At 35.8% G+C, this 14,966-nt stretch overlaps 1 protein-coding gene across 6 annotated transcripts in view; it reads left to right on the top strand.

The window, feature by feature from the left end:
* The window catches only part of TAFA5 (TAFA chemokine like family member 5), a 444,786-nt gene that overhangs the window by 260,026 nt on the left and 169,794 nt on the right, over positions 1 to 14,966 (top strand). The window lies entirely within an intron of this gene.

The following is a 14,966-nucleotide window of genomic DNA, read 5'->3' as shown; positions in this document are numbered from 1 at the left end:
TCTTAGACTGTTTATGCAAAAGAACTAGGTTTTGATATTTTGCACTTGTTAGATCTCAGAGGTGGAAGTCTCAGTCTGTATGAATATTTTAAGTACCTGGCCTTTGTTCATTTTGATTCAAATCAGAATTTAATTATTTTGTGATTTCACCATCATATGCTATAAAGAGCTGTGTTGATGCTGGCTTCATTTGCCAGTGATACGAACTGCATTATCTGCATTTGTTGGCAGCATCGGGAACTGATTTAGCACATTTTGGTTTATTCTTAGAGTAACATAGAGTCCAGCTACCTCTGTGCATTGGAGAACCCTTTGGTTTATGTATTTAGAAGCAAAATGTGTATGCTGGGTATCATGCTGCCTTCAGTTCTGTAGGTACTTTACACAGCATGTTTTATTTTGTGGTAATTATATGGTGTTTTTCAGCTTTACCTTTATGCTAATTTTATATACAATTTGATATATAAAAATAGTTTTATGTATAAATGTATGGTAAATATAAAATACTTTTATTGTTATTATTATGTGGCATTAGAGTGAATAAATTCAGAGCTGAAGGCCAAAACGCAAAACTCTTCCTCAACAATTAGTGCTTCTGCTACAAAATTACTTGCCTGGTCAAGGATGACTTTGCAAGTAAAAAAGTCCTAAGAGAGAAACCAGACAGTACTGTACAAAGTAACCTATCAGTTGTAATTGTCCTAAGCTGTTAATTATACCCCTGAGCGTAGTTTCCGGGACAAGCCAGAGGACTCAAGTCAGGTTTAAACCAGTGTAAGAGGCCATCCATCCATTACAATGGCTAAACTGATTTATTATGAATTAAGTGGTGCCAGTTCTTTGTGTAGAAAATTCTAAAATGACATTGTGCCCAGTGTGCAAACAAAGATTATGGAAAGGTTTCTGTACTTGAAGTAGTTTTTGCTTCGCTTTCAGATGTTGATGACTATATCTGGAACACGAACATAAGTTTAGATCCTATTATAGAATTAATAAAAAAGCCTACTCAGACAGAGAGACATGATTCCTATCTTGAGATTCTTATAATTTAAGGTTCACATACTTTAACCTCTTAGTCAAATTAAGAATGCTACTGAAGCTAATGAACCTGTTTCCTTGAATTTGAATTTACTGGATCAGTTCTCTTTTGGATGGATAGATAAAATAAAAAAAAAAATGATGGAATCAATGCAGTAACAAGCTTCCCGTAAGGAAGAAATCTGGAGAAGAGGTTCACATTCAAGTATAAAATAACTTGAATTCTGAAGTTCTTTGTATTAATAGTTTCCATTTATTAACTTTTTATGACAATTACTTTAAATAGTGTACTTTTCACTGTAAAGAAATAATATACTGCAGGGTTTTATTTGGAATAGGGAGTTTCATATAAAAAACATTAATATGTATACACTCCTATGAAACCTTGGATCACTTCTGGGTTTAATGTTCTGGATTAATTTGGATGAAAACCAAAATGAGAAAAAAATGATCTTTCAACTGTGGGATTGATGAAACTTTTTTTACTCTAGGGATGTGACCTTCACCTCCGTATCCCGGTCACAGTAATGCTAGCTCCCTACCCACACTTCTTACTCTTCAAGGACACAATAGTTTGTTCTGAAGTCACGTTTCATTCAGACACAGTTATTTCTTTCTCCTTTGCTGTGTGTGTTTATGTCTGTTCTGGAAAGTTAATTCATTAAATTCTCACTTTTCCTAGCTTTTCATATAGAAATGCTTTTCATGGAGCAATTTATGCTACGTAATACTATGGAATGAGCCACATGGAGTAGTTTTTGGCATACTGCACGTGGGAGCATACTGCACGTGGACTGCACGTGGGAGATGGTGCAAGTGGTAGTTTGCAATCTGTTGGTTCATGTAAAAAGAGGTTGCATAAAGTAAGCACATAAAAAGACTCCAAATAACATTTTGGGTTTTTTGGGTTTTTTTGGTTTTTTTTAAGATGCAGTATACAAAGGTGAATACTGGAGGAGGAATGATAATTTAATTATACAAACTGCTGTTTACAACCTTACAAAGCTGCATTTCCAATTTTACTTTTAGCTTGAAAAAATTTCACCTTGAACCTCCTGATTTGAGAAAAGTTGATAGTCTTGCTTACACTGTAATTCTCAGTCATCCTATTGAAGTCTGGATGCACAGTTTTCTCAGAGCATGTCATAGGTCAGATGAAAGATTTGGAGTGTAGCTTCTGTGATGTCCTTACCTTTGCGTGGGGCGTCAAGCAAGAAAGCTTTTGATTCTGTCTTAGATGAAGTTGTAGCTGAAAATATTCTCTTTCAGTTCTAATGCTAAGGAAAACTTGAAATAATATTTCCGATTCAGTTCATAATTTAGAAAAAAAAATGAAGAAAATATATAACAAAAATATTTTTTAAAATTTAATTTATTTGCTTTCAGGTTTGACAAAGATTGCACAATATTCTAAAATCTTCTTATTCAGTTTTGGTTGAAGAGGAAATAATAGTTTAGACTGCTTTTCAGTTTGGATTGTATTCTTTTCCCTACTGTGGAATTTTTTACTTTTACTGTGCAATGTTAATATAAGATTATTTATTTTTTGAGTTTGCCTATTGAAATAATGAAAAATAGCATTCATGGGCCCTTGACCTTTGAGTTCATATCATATTATGATGAGATTTAGAGGCATGACATCCTGCTGGTGTGCTCCTGCTAGTTTCCATTTTCAAACTCATTTTTGAGTCTTTTTCAAAATTACGGAACTTTACAGAAATGTTAATTTGTGCAATATTTGAGCTTTCAATTTTCAGTTATTAAGAACACTGCAACTATGTATTATATTTGCCACGGAGAAGTTGTTGCTTCTTATTTTTTTTTCCCATAGCATAAAATGTCCTGATTTTCTGAACTGACAAACAGTTGAATAAGATATTTGAGCCTAAACGATAAATTACAAAAAAGTTGTGTATAATACTATTGTAAGCACAGGATATCTATTACGGAAATATATCGGGGTGGATATATACACATGATAAGCATAAAGAAAAAATTAAGGTGAACAGATTGAAATTACAGCAGTATAAAATGCTTGTGATATCTAAAATTATGAGCATATTAGTAAGTGTGTACAATAATATCGAATTCATATTAGCACACTTTTTATCATTGGAATTAAGACAAGGCATTTTTTTGTCCTCCTAGACTATGCCCTTATGATGTAAAGCCGAAACCACTTCAATGGTCTTCAAAAGATTTTACCAATTTCAAAAAAACAAAATTTAGGTATTAATGAGAATGCGGTAGACACTCCTTTCCCTATCTCTTGCCTGCCTGGATTTGAACAGTAAAGGCTTCCGCAGAATACTGGAGTATGCTTTCTACAAAGCTATTTGTGTCCCAGATTTGTTGAGTCTAAATACTCTATGATATCAGCTAGAAAATGGACCCTGGCGTTCAGCAATCTGTAGCCTTGATAACCATCTGTGTCCGTAATACCTCCATTAATAGGATGTACTATCCTCATACCAGAATTTCATTATGCTGCAGAGGCAGAGTGGCTGAGTAAGTAGTGATAACTAGTAGCCTAAGAGTTCCATTAAGAACAGACATAGATGTTTTGAGAAAAATAAGGCATAACTATCTTTGAAGGCCTTTCCTGTTTTCTGCAAGATATTCAGTATCTACTGAAACCAAATTTTTATGGGTTTCGTATGTTTTATAAGGATTCTTTATCTACCAAAGTTTTTTATCATTGCTTTCAGTAGAGCAGTACAGATTTTCGTTTCAAGTGTAGATTGCATAGCTTCCAGTTTCTGGTAGCCATTCAATAGTACAATTGCAGATATAGTCAGGCACACAGGTCATTTCTGAAAATGGAGTGTTGCTGCTGGATACATCTCTATCAGAACTCCATCAACGTAACAAGAAAATAACACTTTCCATACCCTTACTCAAAAAAAATCTTTGGACTGGGAGAGTGTTCAGTAGTCTATTTACATTAGTTTTCAGTTTTAGGAAGAACAATGATGTGTTCATATTATAGTCTACCATTGCTTTGTTCTCCCATCACCAAAAGCGTGTCATATCCTGTAGAGCAAACTGAGATTGGGTTCAGGGCAAAGGCTTTGACTTCGTAGGTGAGTTAAAATGAGTAAGGTTAGAAAGAAAATGGGTACATTTATAAATAATGACTGGCAAGATTCTTGTTATTGTTGCTCATGGATGCTCTGGTAATGCACAAGGATAAACAATCACAGTCCTTTATTATGCTGAGCACTGTAGAAACTCAAAATAGTAGTTAGTCCCAGTTCTGAAAAGTTAAATAGAAAGAAGATGGGGAAAGGGCCAGAACATATTAGACAAATCATGAGACCAAATAACCTTGTTCCAATTTTGTTCATTTCTGTTGGGTTGGAGAGGAATTAAGTTCCGCTGAGAGATGGTAGAGTTAGATGACAAGAATTTGTGATGGAAAGAGATTCTGAAGGGAAAAGGTGTGAAGGGGGATACGACCACAGAACAGACCCTGAGAAATGTGGGTATGCAGTGAAGCACACACAAGAGAAGGAAGAGTGAAGGCCTTCGGAGACAGTTCACACAGATCAAAGGAAGTCCTAGCAACATTTTAACAACTCTTTTGCGTGTCCAAAGATCTTTTCTTTTGCTATTTATATATTTACTTCTGTTAGTTTTAGGATATTATCCTAGACTGTTGCGTTTTCATGTTGTTTACTTTTTTTTGGTTTGTTTTTTTTTTTTAGTAGTAGTGTTATTGGATGCTGGGCTATTGTACTTTTGTAAAAAGAAGCAGGAGCGTAGAAGAAAGAAAACATAGAGGGACAAAGCGGATGAGGAGAGGGTGGAGTCAAGGACAAGAAACTAAACATTGTGGCCTGGTTAAGTAAAATTAGAGGTTGGCTAATGAGGTGAATCAAAAGGCAATACAGAGGAACTGAATAATTGCAGTGGTAATAGCACACATTTCCAAGAGAGTAAAAGCTGTAATTAGCTTTGAATGTAGCTGAAATAAAAAGAATAGGTATGCATTCACCTGTAGATAGAAACAGAAGCCCATTTTGTTCTCATATTTGTGATGGATGTTAGAACCTCAACCAGGAAGTTGAAACAGGGGAAGTCAATTTGCTATATGTCTCTGAAAATATCCTAACTTTTGCCCTCTACTGAGCTGCTTTTTAATTTTTTTTTGGTATAAGAATAGTGTTTCCTTTTGCTCACAATGCATGCTTCAATCAGCTGGACTCCTAAAGGAAGACATTCTCCTAAAGGAAGACATTAGTGAACTAGTTAAGTTAGTCATGTTCGTGCAGCTCCAGAGTTTCCTCATTTTTGGCCATCTTTTGTAAATTCACTTCTTCAACCTTAAGCACTTTTCTCACACACTCATTAACAGATATTCATCAATTATTCATCACCTTATGAAGAGAACCTGCAAATACCACCAGCCGTCTAAAACATAAGATAAATATGCCTGCTAACCAGAGTGTTACTTGAAATCCAAATTGTGCAGGACTTTAATTTTCATTTCTTTTCACCTTGTGTTCGGTGACAAAGAGTTTTCACAATTTGGGTGAGGAAAACTTTTCTCTTGCAAGTAACTGTTGTGCAGAAGTTTCTTCAGCTACTTCTTTCTCCCATTTATCTTGGGTAGACTGTTCAGACCAGGGTGTCCTTTTGTTGCAAAGTACTTAATAGATAATCATATTTCTAAAAATAATTTGAATTAAAATATGAATAAATCTGTTCCTCATTGCTTGGGCAGTAGGACAAGGACATTGTAGATAATGTTTCCATAGATACACATCTTCTTGCCCCCTCTTTAATCCCTTGTGTGTGCTTTATATACATATATATATAGTTCATATATTTTTTGGTTTAAAAAATGTGGATGAGTCCTAAGCTTCATGAGACAAGGAGGGTGAATGGTGTTTAGGGTCGAGGAAACTGAAGTATGTTCAGTGTAAGGATGGGGAAAAACGAAGATGTGATACTAGATTTCTCATCTAGTGGAGAGACAGGTAATTTAATAGAAAGTAATTGCAGTTTTGCCATAATGAGAGAGGAGTAACATCTCACATCTGCTTCCAAGTATTTGCTTGCTGATAACTCTAGAAATTAATCAAATGCTAAAATCCATTATTACTCATCCTTCTGCCCCTGTCGTCATAGTGACTAGTGATCCTGTCAGGACTTTTCAATTGAATTCACAAAAATTTTACCAGTGAGGAGTGAAGGGTGATGTGTCCAGTAAGGGTCATATTATATCGATTTACAAGACAAAGTAAGAAGATGGCAGCTCTGTGTGGTCCGTTATCCTGTTGTGCTGGAGGGAAGGAAGCCTAAGAGGGCAAAAAGCATTTAGCAGCACCCTCTTGGCTCTGGTAGTCTCAAACACCTACTGGTGAAGAGACTGCATCTTCCTTCCTTCCTTCCTTCCTTCCTTCCTTCCTTCCTTCCTTCCTTCCTTCCTTCCTTCCTTCCTTCCTTCCTTCCTTCCTTCCTTCCTTCCTTCCTTCCTTCCTTCCTTCCTTCCTTCCTTCCTTCCTTCCTTCCTTCCTTCCTTCCTTCCTTCCTTCCTTCCTTCCTCCTTCCTTCCTTCCTTCCTTTGTCTCTTTCTTTCTTTGCTCTTTCTTTCCCTTTCTCTCTTTTGCTCTTCTTTTCTTTCTTTCTTTCTTTCTTTCTTTCTTTCTTTCTTTCTTTCTTTCTTTCTTTCTTTCTTTCTTTCTTTCTTTCTTTCTTTCTTTTTCTTTCTTGCTCTCTTTCTTTCTTTGTCTCTCTTTCTTTCTCTCTCTCTTTCTCTCTTTGTTTCTCTCTTCCTTTCTTTCCTTTCCCTCCCTCCCTCCCTTCCTTCCTCCCTTCCTCCCTTCCTCCCTTCCTCCCTTCCTCCCTTCCTTCCTTCCTTCCTTCCTTCCTTCCTTCCTTCCTTCCTTCCTTCCTTCCTTCCTTCCTTCCTTCCTTCCTTCCTTCCTTCCTTCCTTCCTTCCTTCCTTCCTTCCTTCCTCCCTCCCTCCCTTCTTCCTAGGTAGTCCCTGAGGGCTCTTTGTAATAGTTACTGTTTAAACCCATGTACAGTTGGTCCATCATTATATCGTCAGCCAGTTGGTTGTGTCAGGAAATTCTATATTATGTCCTTAGTTCTTTTATTGTGTGTCATTGTAAGCAATGGTTTGCTCTTCCTATGGCACTCCTAATTGTGCATGGGCACATATATATGTAGTCTTCCGGTAGATTAGCCTGTTTAATTTGTCCTCATCAGGTGTTACAGTGATTTGATTCGCTTCGTTTCTTTTCTTTGAACCTTTCTAGTTCAACTGTATCTTTTCAGTTTTAAAACTGCCTGGGTACTATGGGTTATGTAGCTTCGTAATGGTGGGCTTTTATTTCTGTTTTGTTCTCTGTTCTTTTCTTAGTAACTTGTATCATTCTGCTTCCAATTCTGACAGCTACTGAGCGCTGGGTTGATGTTTCTTTTGAAACATTTCTAGCTTGATTCCCAGATCTCTCTCTGAGATGATAATAGCTAATTTAGAGTACATTCCTGTACATCTATAGTTAGAGCTGGGTTTTTTCTATATGCATTACTTTGCTTTTATTGACATTGGATTTCAGCTGCCATTTTATCATCTGGTTTCACAGCAGTATGAGATCTCTTTGTAACTTTCACAATTTTCTCTCTACCACTCAGAATAATGTATTTCCATCAGCATATGCACCTCACAGTTCCAGCTCAGTGAAAGCTGCAGCATCACAGCTTCCTGGTTCTTGGACATTCTGATTCCTGTTTGTCTCTATTTTGTGCTGTTTATTAGCAAACTTAATACTAAATAAGCTTTACAGTTGTGCTGATGTCTCAGTGTGAGAAAGATTATTATACTTCAGGTTATCTTTGGCTTTTTCTAATTTACTTTTTCTGATCTCCGTGTTCCTTTGTAGGGCAAGGATGCTAAAAGCAGAGAGAACATACCTGTGATAAGTTAGTTAATTTAACATAAAGAAATAATATCACGCCCTGTTGTTTGAAAAGAGGGATTTCTGAGATGGGTTGGGAATTGTTGTCAGTATATCAGCCTTGTGGCTCCAGAATCAGGTCTTTTTTTCCAGTCTGGTGTCAGTAATCAGTTGCTGTTGGAAAATTTCTCTTTATCGTAGAATAATCAGTTGACTACACTGGCCAGCATTTAATCCAGTTGCTGTCCACTTTATGATTTTATTCTCTTTTGTCTTTTCCTCCTTTCCCTTTCCCTTTTTCTGGTCATTTTTCTGTAATGAAAGCTTTAATTTATTCCAAGCTGAAAGGTTATGATGATTATCAAATGGTTGGACATGTAGTTGAGGCTGCTTATAACCTATAATATTAGTTGATGCAAATTCAAACAGAAAAAGTGCACTGCTTGTTTACAAGGATCCTTAACCTTTAATACAAATTCTGTACCTGGCAATTCATTAGTTACAGCATGAATCCTAGTTCAAAACCTTGCAAATCAACATTGTTTCTTTGCTGTTAAATCAAAATACATTGAAACAGTGGGATTTTTTACCATCAGCAAAGTTATAAGTGATCTCACAATCTATTTAGTGCCCGTGTAAAATAATTGACTCCATAAATCTGAGCCAAAATGACTTCTGACCTCATATCTCTATTACGGCATTTTGTCACGTTTGAAACAAGCTGATGAGAATAAAGTGTTATTTTGTCAGTTTGTTTACTTTGTTTTTTGTGTGTGACAGTTTAAAACAACTCTCTGGAGATCACCTGAACAGAAACTAAATAAAGCTTTTGGATTAGTAAAACATTAAACCATATTCTGGGATAAGAGAAAAAAAAAAAAAAGTTTAAATTTGGGAATTCATATTCTTAAAAATATCTTCCTTCCTTGGCATCCTAAAACATTTTGGGTTTATTGCTAATTATTTTTTGTATTTTTTTTTTTAATCTAGATTACCTTTTTTTACATCTGTATTGTAGAATATTGTTATTTTAATTTTATTACCTTAAAAAGGCAAGTTTGTAGATGTATTACAGGTGTTTAATTCTTCATTATTCACGGATTTTTTGCACTCCTTTTTCAGATTTTTAGATGCGAAATGTTTTTATGTTCACTATTGAATTAGTGCTACAACAAGTTGTTTCAGTTTTGTTTGAAGCTTTGAAAGAGCATATAAAACCTATTACTTTTGAGGAGTCTTCATTCACTGCTGCTGATTAACAAAGATTAATAGTATTTTAAATTATAATTTAATTAGATCTATCAAATAATTCAAACAGGAAATTAGTTCATATATATGTATACTGTTAATGTGATTGAATGTCAAACTCATTATATGGTATTATAATTTTGCCATATTTAGGGTAACTTTCAGAAGAAATACTTGAAATAGTTGGCATTTACAGCACATATAATGTCTCTACCTTTAGGCATAGCCTAAGGCTCAGAGCATTTTTAGCAAGTGGAATTCTAATAGGATCCATTTTCATAAATAAAAACAGAATTTAAGTTATTCTTCCCAGGGATTAGCTATCTGGGACTATTCAGGAATGTATTTATATTAGTGTTAATTTCCTTAGCATGCTAATTTGATTTTATTTCACATTTGTATGCTCAAATACAAACTCCTTATGTCAATCAGCACATGCAAATACATTCCTTTGGTTCTGTTTAAGCTACTCTTGAAAGAAATTTAGAGAAGTAGATCTATAAAGTATTTCCAAGGGATTTAATTTCTCAACAGTTAGCTTTATGTTTGCTGTCCATATTAACAAAGTAACACAGTCACATATCCCTATAAGCTTATCTTAATTTTACATATGATGTTCTAAAATATGAGTCTCTTAAAGCATTACTAAAATAGCTTACTTTTTATAGCTGATAAGAAATATTAGTCCCCTGAATTTCCTTCCAAGTATTGTGTCCTAGTAGAAATCCCTTCACAATCCCATTTTCCAGCAGTGGGGATAATCTGGACTGGACTCAGTTAGGTTTCTGCTTGAACATTATTACTCTGGATTTCAAGCAACTCTTTGATTAGCAGATATATTTCTTTTGTCTTTTAGGTGACTAGTGGTATTTCTAGGTCTCCTTTATAGGATTACAAATAGATAATGAATGTCTGTTGAGGGAGGAACGAGAAAAGCAGTAAAGGTGGAAGAAGTAAATTTTATAAAAACTAGTGGGGAGGAACAGAGATTTGGAGTCAATTTTGGAGCAAGAAGAAAGGAGACTAGCAGAGGAAGAGGCAGGCAGCATAATGTAAGAGAACGTTATCTTTAGAGAATGTAAGTTAGAAACAGAAAGAAAAGGAAATACAGCATGAGAAAAAAAAACAGGAAAAAGATGCAGTGATCTGTTTTAAATATAGTTAAGTCAATAAATATAAATGATGGTGTTCAAAAAAATAAGATGTAGTAAGTCACATACATAAATTCTGCATAATACACTGGGCCTGTTCTTTCTAGAGTATTCCTGTTAGCATCCCTTAGATGCATATGAGCTCAATGAGTGTGCAAATAAGACATGGATTGATGATGTTTTAGAGCTAAAAGTATAATGAGGTGAATACCAGTATTCTGTTGCTGTGAACTGCAAAACGTACGGATTTAAAAGCCTGACCCGGAGTGGCAGTGCAGTTATTTTCATCTTTCCTTCAGTATTTCATTATATAATATCTCTTAGTACTTCTTGTTCTGTACGAAGATTTTCTAAATATCATCTTTGCAACATACAAGTCCCCTGTGCAGTTTGTGTCCTTGGAAGAGTTGGTGCCATGCCTGTTTCTCTGGCTTCTGTCCCAAGCCTGCATCCCAGACCTGAGACCCATGTTCTGCGCGGTCTCCGCTGTGTCAACCGCAACTTGAACTCCTGAATATGTGCCACTGAAGGTCAATCGCAACTGTCTTGTAGTTTTCTGGATTATTCACCAAGACACTGCAGTTTCTTCTGTGTTGTAGTGTGTGCTGTTTTCATGATAGATGCGTGACTGCTCTTTGGTAAAATCTCACCCCAAGATCTACAGTCAGCATCCCCAGCTTCATGCAGTGGTGCAGCAGAGTTTCCTCCCAGTTAATTCCTTACTTTGCACATGATTTATGACCTAGAAGATGTTCTCAACCTAAATTATTACTTTTGAGTTTTCCAGTGAAGCGAGGAGGAGACTGTTTTTAATATATTTTTAGTTCACAGGGGAAAAAAAGAATTCCTTTCTTCACATTATTTTTTAAAATTTGTAAATAGATTTAAAAGATTTCTCTAGTTTCATTTCCTTAAAAAATACTGTAACTTCTTCAGAACCAGAAAATTGGATGGCAAATCTCTCTATCGGTAGGAGCCCAGTTCTGCCAGAGTCTTTGTTACAGGGAACGATTGTCTGAGGAAGCTCATGGCTTTTGTTCATTAAATAAAAACTTTTCAGTTATGCTTCGATCAGTTCTGTCACTTGAAGAAGACTTACAGCTGTCATGCTGACTTGGAAATATTAGTGTGTTTCTATAAGATAACAACTTTGATCTTTGAAAATAATGAATGATGAAATTACTGTGCATTGTCTTCCTAATTGTATGATAAGCTCTTCTTATGGACGGTAACTTTATTACTGAAGATTTCAAAGACAGGGCAGGCCCTAAGCTCCAGAAAAGCTTCTCCTGTAGATATGTGTGTAATTAAGAGGTCTTCTATGTACAAATCCATTTCCTGTGCAGTAGAACACCTCAGTCTTTTCTTATACCCATGGGATCTAAAATTCCAATATGGGAATAATGGGAACTTGCTTTCTGATCCTTACTTATTTTCTTCTATTTAAACCAATTCCCAAAATTATTTGGGCTGCAGCTCTAATATCAAACTGGTGAGTGCTGATTGTATTCTACAAGATCGGTCCTTTCCATTTTATGAAAAATAGGCTAAAAAAAGTGATCAGAAATTCTAAATATTACAAAAATATAACACTTAAAGATTTGAGGTTTCTCCAGATTTTGTTCAGCTTGTAGGACTTTCCTGATTGAAAAGGGAGCTATAATGTTTTTATATGAAAGATGAATGGTGTATCCTTTGAAAAATGGAAAGATCTCTATGGCTGTCAGCTGCATGAATGTTATCATATTCCCTTAAATCTTAACACAGAGTGACTATCTGAGATTGTGATTTGCCGGTAATATTGATTAGTGCATTCCCATTGCCACGTTTCACTGTTTGTGAGATCATAACAATCTGTCAATGAGTCATGAGGATTCATCAGTCAAAATGAACCAGAACTTTTTGTGGATAAGGCAATACTAACTTAATTTTAAATGCTACAGTTACTTTAATGTTTTTCATATTTTTCTCCTTCTTCTAGGGATTTACCATTTTGTGATTTTTTGTGTAACAGATTAATTATGGTTCGCTCCACAGTGCATACAGAAGTGTAACACTCTGTAACAGAGAACCAAGCTTAACCCCCCTAACAGAGGACATTCACATCTAACATTTGTTTCTGTGGATACAGTAGATATATTTGCCAACTCTGTGCTCAAATCCTTCACATACAAATTAAATCTGTATATGTGCAGCTCTTACAGCCTTTATTCATGCTGCTACATTTTGATTGAGAAGTCAACATTTTAGAATTTGACAATTTATAGAACATGAGAGTACAGAATATGATAATTTCTTCTGCTGTTAGTTGCTTACAACAGTTGCAATGAATCTGGGTGTCTTGTAGCAGACATTGTTCTTCTGGGGTTACTGGTATTACAATGCTGGAACAAAATATTTGACAACAGCAGATACCTCACTTCCAGAGAAAGAGGTGGAATGAACAGCAAATCAAAACACTTGGCAGAAGTCATATATTCCATTTCCATTTATCTAAAGAGTTATGAGGGAATAAAAACTATATCTAGCAAATCTTGGAGTCAGTGTAGAAGACAGACATGAAGACAGAAGACAGACCTATCTGCTGTAGCAGTATATGCAGCAGTGGTGCTCAACAGTGCCATAACGCATGCTCTGCCTGTATGATTTGGTTTTATTACCCAAAAAATAGTAGTTCTGTTTCATGTCCTGCCATACTCTTTCAGCTCTTTAATGTCTAAATGGAGTATCAACACTTAGTGTATGTTTAAAAACAGGTGGCACAAAGGGGAATGATTTTTTTTTAATTGTCACAGCTAGTCATGAGTGATTAAAAATGTCTCCTTAAGTCAAATATATTTATCAATAGAACTGCATTTTGTTAGGTGGCATAGGGAGAATTCTGCTAGTCAACTGAATCATCAGTTAGATTGAAATGTCACTCTGAAATGTCATTGATTTTCAGAAATGTGGCTCAGGTTGTTTAAGAAGGAGTCAAGGGAGTTTGGGAGAAGGGGCAAGTGAAGTTGCAGTAAATACAGCGTAAGGAAATCCCTTGGTGCAGCGCGCTGTTGCCTCTCCTGGCATTGTCCAGGCTAGTGCACACAGCACCTCCTATGCTGCTTGAATGCAGTAGCGTGCACCCTGCTGCTTCCTCTGCCGTGGACCGGAACACAAACAAAGTCAGCGAGGCAGCTGGAGCCATTTAATCAAATTTGCATCTCATCTAACCTGTGCCAGAGGTGCCCCATAAACAGAACAGAATTGGGAAGAATAAGAGGAATGGCAAAATCCTATTTAAACAATTTATTTCTGAAGTCTACAGAAATGTTATTATTTTTACACAGCACTGATGGCATTAGCTACAAGGCGTGAATGTAAAAATTTCTGTGCTTCTAAATGAGAGTAGGATTACTATAGATTACATGAGAAAACAGCAATTTCATTGGACTTGATGCAGCCCTATCTTTACTCATTTTAATATTGAGTCTATTTAGTTTAATGCTTATGCATAAAATCTGCACCTTCTGATTGAAAACTAAAATATCTGAACAATTTTCTAACATAATATGATATTGATAATATTACGGCTATTCAGAGTCATCGTCAGATACAGCATTCATTTAAATTAGGAATTCCTGTTATAAGAATCAGAAAATATTTCCTTCCATGTCCGATGCAATGAAAGTGAAACAGGTAATTTTCATTCATGGTGTTTATGGGAAAACAGATGAGGTTTTTTTTTTTTTTCCTACTGTTTAGGTCTCAACCTACAATGAAATATGTATTACTCAGTTTCTTTTCACATATTGTCCAGAGAAACAACTACATATACCATAATACCACTGGTTTCTTAACCAGATTATTACAGAGAAGTTGCAGAGAGCCAGGTTTTATTATAGTAATTTATTTTTAATTTCATACCTCCAAAAAGGAATGAAATAGCCTCTTAGCATAATTGTATTAATACGTTCTCCATGGAATCACACTCCATGATGTGAACAGAAATTCACTATTGGATTGAGTCATTGCAATATACTCATAGCCGGGTGGTAACTCAGACAGATTCTCGGTGAAAGTATGCATTTAAGTAATGTTAGCTTCAGCAAACCAGGCCGACCTTAATCAGCTTTTTGTTTTATGGCTTTGTGTATGTGGGAGCAGTATTTCCTGAACAGCCTCGTAATTTATGATCAGCTTGAGTAATTCCAACAAAGTAAGGCTAGAAAGAAAATGGAGAGGACAAGGGAAAAAACCCACATAGTAAATCCACTTGCTAATGAATGTCTCGGATATCACTGTCCATTAAAAGCCTTTCTGCAATATCTGAGGTGAAAATGGCTAGTCTGGAAACCATCTAAATTTAACTGTCTAAAATTCCCTGCCAGGGAAAAGCTGGAGCATACCAAGAATGACTACTGGGCTCTAGGGCTAAAGGACACAGGGTCCCAGATGTTAACTCATCAATCCTGCTGTTAAAAGGGAAAAGCTTAGGTGGGAGCAGATGAATCTCGCTGGATAACACCTAGTTTAACAGCTGGTGTCAACAAGAGGGATTTGGCTTTTATGAGCGTAGGATTCAGTTTGAGGATTGAAGACTCCTGGGGAGAGACAGGATCCACCTGACAAAGTGGGGCA

The sequence above is a fragment of the Chroicocephalus ridibundus genome, chromosome 1 (assembly GCF_963924245.1).
Source record: "Chroicocephalus ridibundus chromosome 1, bChrRid1.1, whole genome shotgun sequence".
NCBI classification, from domain to species: domain Eukaryota; kingdom Metazoa; phylum Chordata; class Aves; order Charadriiformes; family Laridae; genus Chroicocephalus; species Chroicocephalus ridibundus.
Note: the sequence above shows the minus strand (reverse complement) of the source record. Positions and strands in the feature narration are given on the sequence as shown.